We start from the raw sequence: 6,351 nt of genomic DNA on the forward strand, positions 1-6,351 counted from the left end.
TGTAATGCATCAGCTATCAATACTTATCATACGACTTCTATTTCAGATGGTACACAGAACAAGTGTTGCTGGTAACGGAACACCATAACGTAACATATAGATCATACAGACATACTGCTCAGGGGAGAGAGTAAACATGAAGTCGTGTAACCCATCACTTGAGTCTGTCCAGACATTCCTGTAGCCACCACTGCCCTTCGTGGCCCGAGGCGTCTCCAGAAGGAGTCTCTGGCGAGACATGATCTCCCTCAGGATGATCCTTCACAGACGGATCTGCTACGTGGGCCTGTTAGTTCTCGCTCAGCTTCTTATCCTCAGCTAATGTAACAATGACCCCAGTGACGGTGCACCGTCAGGTACACTAGTTCAGGAGCGCCTTCAAGAGGCGCACGCCCTAAAATGGAACGTTGCTGATGGACTCCATAGTAAAACTGTGTCTTCAGAAACTTCAACACAACATGAAAACCTTGAGAAAATAGGCGTCAGAGAAGATAGCATCGTAAAGAGAATGAAATGCCAGCTCAGAAAAAGGTGTTATGAAGAACGTGATAACTTGGTACATTACGGGAAAACACGAGATGGGACCTTTGCGTGGTAGTTAGGAACACTAACCGCTCGGCTGTCATATACTCACGAAGGAGTGTGTGTTAAACGCATTTAATAAACAACCAATTTGAACGCTTAACCCACCCTCTACCAGGTCGAGAGCTGTACGTGCAGGAGCTGCAGCAACACGTGCCGGTGGACGTGTATGGCGCGTGCGGCCGGCGCCCCCGCGGCAAGAATTACCACGGCACTTACTGCGACGAGGAAGTCCTCGGGTCCAAGTACAAGTTCTACCTGGCCTTTAAGAACAACCTGTGTCACGACTACATTACAGAAAAGGTTACTCTGCCTAGGTAGACGGTCATCATATACTAGAAATACAACAGTCATCATATACTAGAAATACAGCGGTTATTATACAGTTATAATACAGTAGAAATACAGCAGCCATCTTACACTGGAAGTACAAAGATTAGTTCACTAGAAATACAGCAGTCATCCTACACTCATCATACAGTAGTGTGGTCACCCCACACAAGTAATACAAGCCCCCCATTATTAGAAATGCATTCACTGACCTCCACTTTTTGTTACTTTCATAATACGCAAAAACGGAAATTTTATTGTCAGCTCTGACTACATAGATCTATATGTTGAGCTTTGAATACCTTACAGAGCTACTGTGTTATCGTGGATTACCCAGCAACCGTCCCTTTCCTCCACCACTGTGAGTCTCTCACCTCTAATGGCTCCTTGAACTATGCCTTCCTTCCACCATTGTGACGCCCTTAGCCACATCTTCCACCCCTCCCCTCGAGATCTCTCACGTGTGTTCGCACCAGAGGTATGGGTTCCGCTACAACACGGGATAGTACCAGTGACGTACGACGGGGCGAACTACCGCCACTTCCTACACCCCACACTCCTACGTGGACGCCACACCCCTCAACCCCCTCCAGCTGGCTCGCCTCCTCACTAGGAGGGCACTGACTCCGAGGCTTGCCAGTGTCTATAACTTGTCTCTAACTGTAACCTGGCACTGTCAGTAGCTTGACAGTGTCTCTAGCTCCGTAACTCTACCTTTAATTTGTTGGTCTTGTATGTAACTGGGCACTGGCTGTAACTTCTTGGCACTTCCTCAAAGTCTTGGCACCATCCGTAACTTCTTAGTATTGTCTATAACTTGGCTCTGCTTGTTACGTTTTGGCACTGTCTGTAATGTGGCACTACGAATAACTTCTTAGCCCTGCATGTGAGTTGGCACTGTCTATAACGTTTAGGCACTCCGTGGGAATAGTATATACAACATTCACAGCTACAATCCTTCACAGATCAATTATGACAGCGAAGTTTACATGATTCAAGTTGAGAAATGTTGAGATGATAGAATGAAGGAAATTTTGTAGACAAAAAGTAGATACCACAGTATTGAGAAAACACGAGGATTGTATGACTTAGAATGAATGGAAGTCTTTATAGCCATTAACTAACATCTGGAGAGATAGATATATAGATAGATAGATAGATAGATAGAAAGAGAGAGAGAGAGAGAGAGAGAGAGAGAGAGAGAGAGAGAGAGAGAGAGAGAGAGAGAGAGTGTTCTATGAAATGTTATCACTACCACTACCACGACCCTATTGGACTACCAGTGTGGCAGAGTCACCGGAGGAGTATGGTCGGTACCACATGTGGCGGGTGCTGGTGCCCCAGTCCCTGTGTGAATTGTGTTACAAGCTGCACAACGACCACCTCCCCACCACACTCCATGACGCCCCAGCCACCTGGTGGGCCTCCGTCAACAACCGCACCACTCGCTACCCGCTGGACCTATACCCGAGGTGGAATCTGGGACTGTTGATCTATGACCTGAAGACAGATGTGGAAGCCCTGGGAGGTATGCTGCTGCCGCTCCTGACGGGGTGAGCAAGTGGCTTGCTCAGGTGGGTCATGACCCCTGATCCCACGACATACAGCAAGATTCACTACCTTCATTCAACTTGGCTGTGAATCGTTTTCTTTCTTTTTTTTCATTTAGTAAGTCACGTTCTTTAGGAGGAAACATTATAAATGTACTCACACGAGTATTGTGAATGTGTAATCTTACGAGTGTCTTGAATAATTACACATTGAACTGAAGTACCTCCAAAAAACAAACATTCCGAAGTGACATCAAAACACCACTGCCTCTTTGCCTTTTCATAAAGTTCAGTAATAAATGAATCAATTTTGAGATGTTCAAGTTCATCGAGAGTGTGGCAGGTTCTTCCTCATGTTTCCTGCCTAACGAGCGTGACTAACTAGACCAAATGCCTCTTGTAGTTCAGTCCGGGCTACTGTATAATGATCTACCCATCATGGTGATCTGGTAATTAATGTCTTTCTCATCACCACTTTCGAAATACATGTTGTTAGGTATTACATGATGAACCTATCATTGAGAATTTCAGTCTTTTGTATTAACTGGCACACAACAACAATCTCAGTTGATGTGTGTCAGTCAATGAAGGTAAATGTTGTATCATAAGATGTCTAGCATAACAAGCCAAAAGACCAAACCCACGTATTCTGAGCAACACTACAGATGATCCCCGACTTACGATGGTTCGACTTACGATTTTTTCTACTTACGATTTTTCGACTTTATGGTAATAAGATATTCAACACTTTATAATAAAACATGTTTTGTGTCGGTTGATTTTGTCAAATATAGGCTAATGTAAGTGTTCTGAGAGCGTTTAAGGTAGGCTAAGATAAGCTATGATGTTTGGTAGGTTAGGTGTACAGGATTTAATGCATTTTCGACTTACAATATTTCTAACTAGCTATGGGTTCCCCAGAACGTAACCCCATCGTAAGTCGAGGAGCGTCTGTATATCAGTATTATGCTTTTCCACTGGATCTTCCTACCTCCTCTCTCTAACTGAATCCTACTCTTCGTCTCCCGGCCTCAGAGATCTCCATGTCCAACCCTCTCCCATGTGGAACCTTCCTCAGGGTTGGCAGGATTCAAGTATAAGATTTTAAGACTGCATCACTATGGAGACTAACCTTTCGACCTCAATATACCACCAGTAACGCTTCAAGAGCCATATGTGTTGCAACGAGGGTCTTATGTAGGGACAGCATTGTTTCCTGTATATTGCAAGTAATAAAAGCATATTTGACGGAGAAACTAATCCATATCTTTCCGCATTTACAAAAAGATTCATGGTGGGACGGGCCGTCCATACACAATGGTCCGTGTTAGGCTATGGCATGGCAAATCTTCAACATCATTACACTGTAATTGATATTACCTCACAAAACCTGCCCCAGACTAAGTTAGGTTAGATGTACTTAGTTGCTAACCTGTGAAGCCTTGTCTGTAATACTTATGACATCATTTTATATTATTTTGATTAACTGTAAACTCACAGTGTCCATGAACTACAAAATCCATGATCACGTTAGTTATTGTTTCAAGAATGACAAGTTTTATTACAACTCTTGTTACGTGATATGTGTGTATTGCTGAATTGAACTGTTACCGCCTAGTGACTGGTCCTTTAATCAGAACTCGCTATACGCTAAGTAAACATTTATGGTTCTAAAAAAGAGAAAGAAGTAACAACATTAGTGCAGAACTGGCAGTCCTACCTGCTTAAGGTCATTAGCCAACAGACCTCTATATCTCTTACTTAAAAGTCGCCTAAAATCTATGCTGACAGAGAAATACTTAATGTGGAATGGACAGCGAAAAAACAGGAAGGTTCATTTATTATGATACACGAAACGGTTGGGTTAGCGAGGGGAGTGGCTGACGCCTCACCCCCCCCCCCCCCCCCTTCCTCCAAACACACGTACTTGGACCCTCAACCCACACCATGCTTCCCTGTGCCTGCCTTCCCGGGCCCACCCTATAGCAAAACATGGTATCCACTTTGCGCTCTATACTTGCCTCCACCTACCCTTAAATACGTACTCTTCACCCATACTGTCATCTAAATGTTTTGTCTGAGTGTATGTAGACAAATAAAGATTACAAAGCTAAATGCAACTTCATAAATAAATACATCTTTTTTAATACAAAATTTGATTACTCATGCACAAGATATTGTATCATGTTGATCATGGGTGTGCTTCCTCATTGTTACAGGAGAAAATGAATGTTATTGTGGTTAGAACGTTCTTCTTATATCAAATGTTCTCCTTAATTTCGTTAATTGAATGTTGAACAATAGACAGTCAGTTACGACACGTTTGACTGACTCTATGTAATTGCAGCTTATACAGTGTGGGAGGAAAGCTTTGTCAATATAAAGTTTATAATGATGGCTAACAGTCTTACACAGGCTAACCCCACTTTCTCTCTACCGAGACGGTACCCAGTTGGCCAGTCTGAGATTGTAAGGATGGTACACAGTTGGCCAGTCTGAGATTGTCAGGGCGGTATACAATTGGCTAGTCTGAGACTTGTTAGAACGGTACACAGCTGGACAGTCTGAGACTGTCAGAACGGTACAGAGGTAACTAGTCTTAAACTTATCAGGACGGTACCCTGTTGGCCAGTCTGAGATTGTCAGGACGGTACACATTTGGCCAGACTGAGACCGTCAGGAGGGTACTCAGTTCGCCAGTCTGAGAGTTTCAGCACGGTACACAGTTGGCCAGGTTTGGCCGGTACCCTGCCCCTCCGGAGTCTCGTTACTATGGCCTGCAGGTGCCCATGTAACATGACAATTGGTATCATAGGGCCCAACATGGACCAGGGTTGACCATTGGCCCTGCTATCAGGTAGAACTGAAGATATGATGAATATTCTTCATATTCATCCATAATGTTAACCTATTTGTACGACTGATTGATATGAATCATATTACAAATATCTTAACAATATCTACAACTAGGACACCTATCACTATGATATTCGCTGCCACTCTACCGTGTTCAGTAACACTTTCCATTATGTTCACTGTCACTCACCGACATGATCATTATCACTCTATTGTGTTCATCATTCATCATGTTCATCATCACTCATCATCATGTTCCACCATCCTTTCGTCACCACCATGTTTACTACCGCTCACCATCATGTTCATTATAACCCAGTGCCAAGATATCTTTCTGCCAAAATCCACAAACAACGGCTGAAAAATGGCCAAGTAAAGAAAAAAATAATAATTTTGGTGAACTATGACCTTCCCTCCCCCAACCTCTTCCCAACAAATTGCCGAAAATCGTCAAATCACAAATTTCATAAACACATTTTTGTGAGGCATGTTGAAAAAGAGAATTTATGTGTCGGGTTTTATGTACATCGGCTGAGATATGACCAATTAAATGACCAAGTAACTTTATGTTAAAGTGTAGAGGTAACAGGATACATCTGTGAGTTTACAGTTCACTGAGGGAAGAATGTTAATCCTTCTTGGACAAACAATGAGGAGGATTTTACAAAGTCACATCTTACGTTAGCGTTGCCGTTAACACAAGATAGTTTAAAAACAAAAATAATGACCACGTTCAATTTGATTTTGAAGAATTCATGTGCATAAGAACTTCCTCAGTATCACCTATTTAAGTTGCCATCTCTGCTCACCTCAAAGTGAAGGAAGGAAAACAGTAAAAGAAGGAAGGAAAATACTAAGTGAAGGATCACTTAGTATATATTCTCATCCATAAAACCTGATGTTATTATTGATTCTGCTATGATTAAAAGATACGGTTTTCACATATCGAGTTTAAACATCAAGTCCCTGACCTGAACCAAATAATACTCCATATAGTGTTTTTGTCTGGAATATTGTAAACATACGTAAAATT

General features: G+C 42.5%; 1 protein-coding gene across 4 annotated transcripts in view; it reads right to left on the reverse strand.

The window, feature by feature from the left end:
- Positions 1-6,351, reverse strand: part of Git (ARF GTPase-activating protein GIT1) — a 626,665-nt gene that overhangs the window by 610,259 nt on the left and 10,055 nt on the right. The gene's annotated exons all lie outside the window — the stretch shown is intronic.

Source organism: Panulirus ornatus, chromosome 42 (genome assembly GCF_036320965.1).
Source record: "Panulirus ornatus isolate Po-2019 chromosome 42, ASM3632096v1, whole genome shotgun sequence".
Taxonomy (NCBI): Eukaryota; Metazoa; Arthropoda; class Malacostraca; order Decapoda; family Palinuridae; genus Panulirus; species Panulirus ornatus.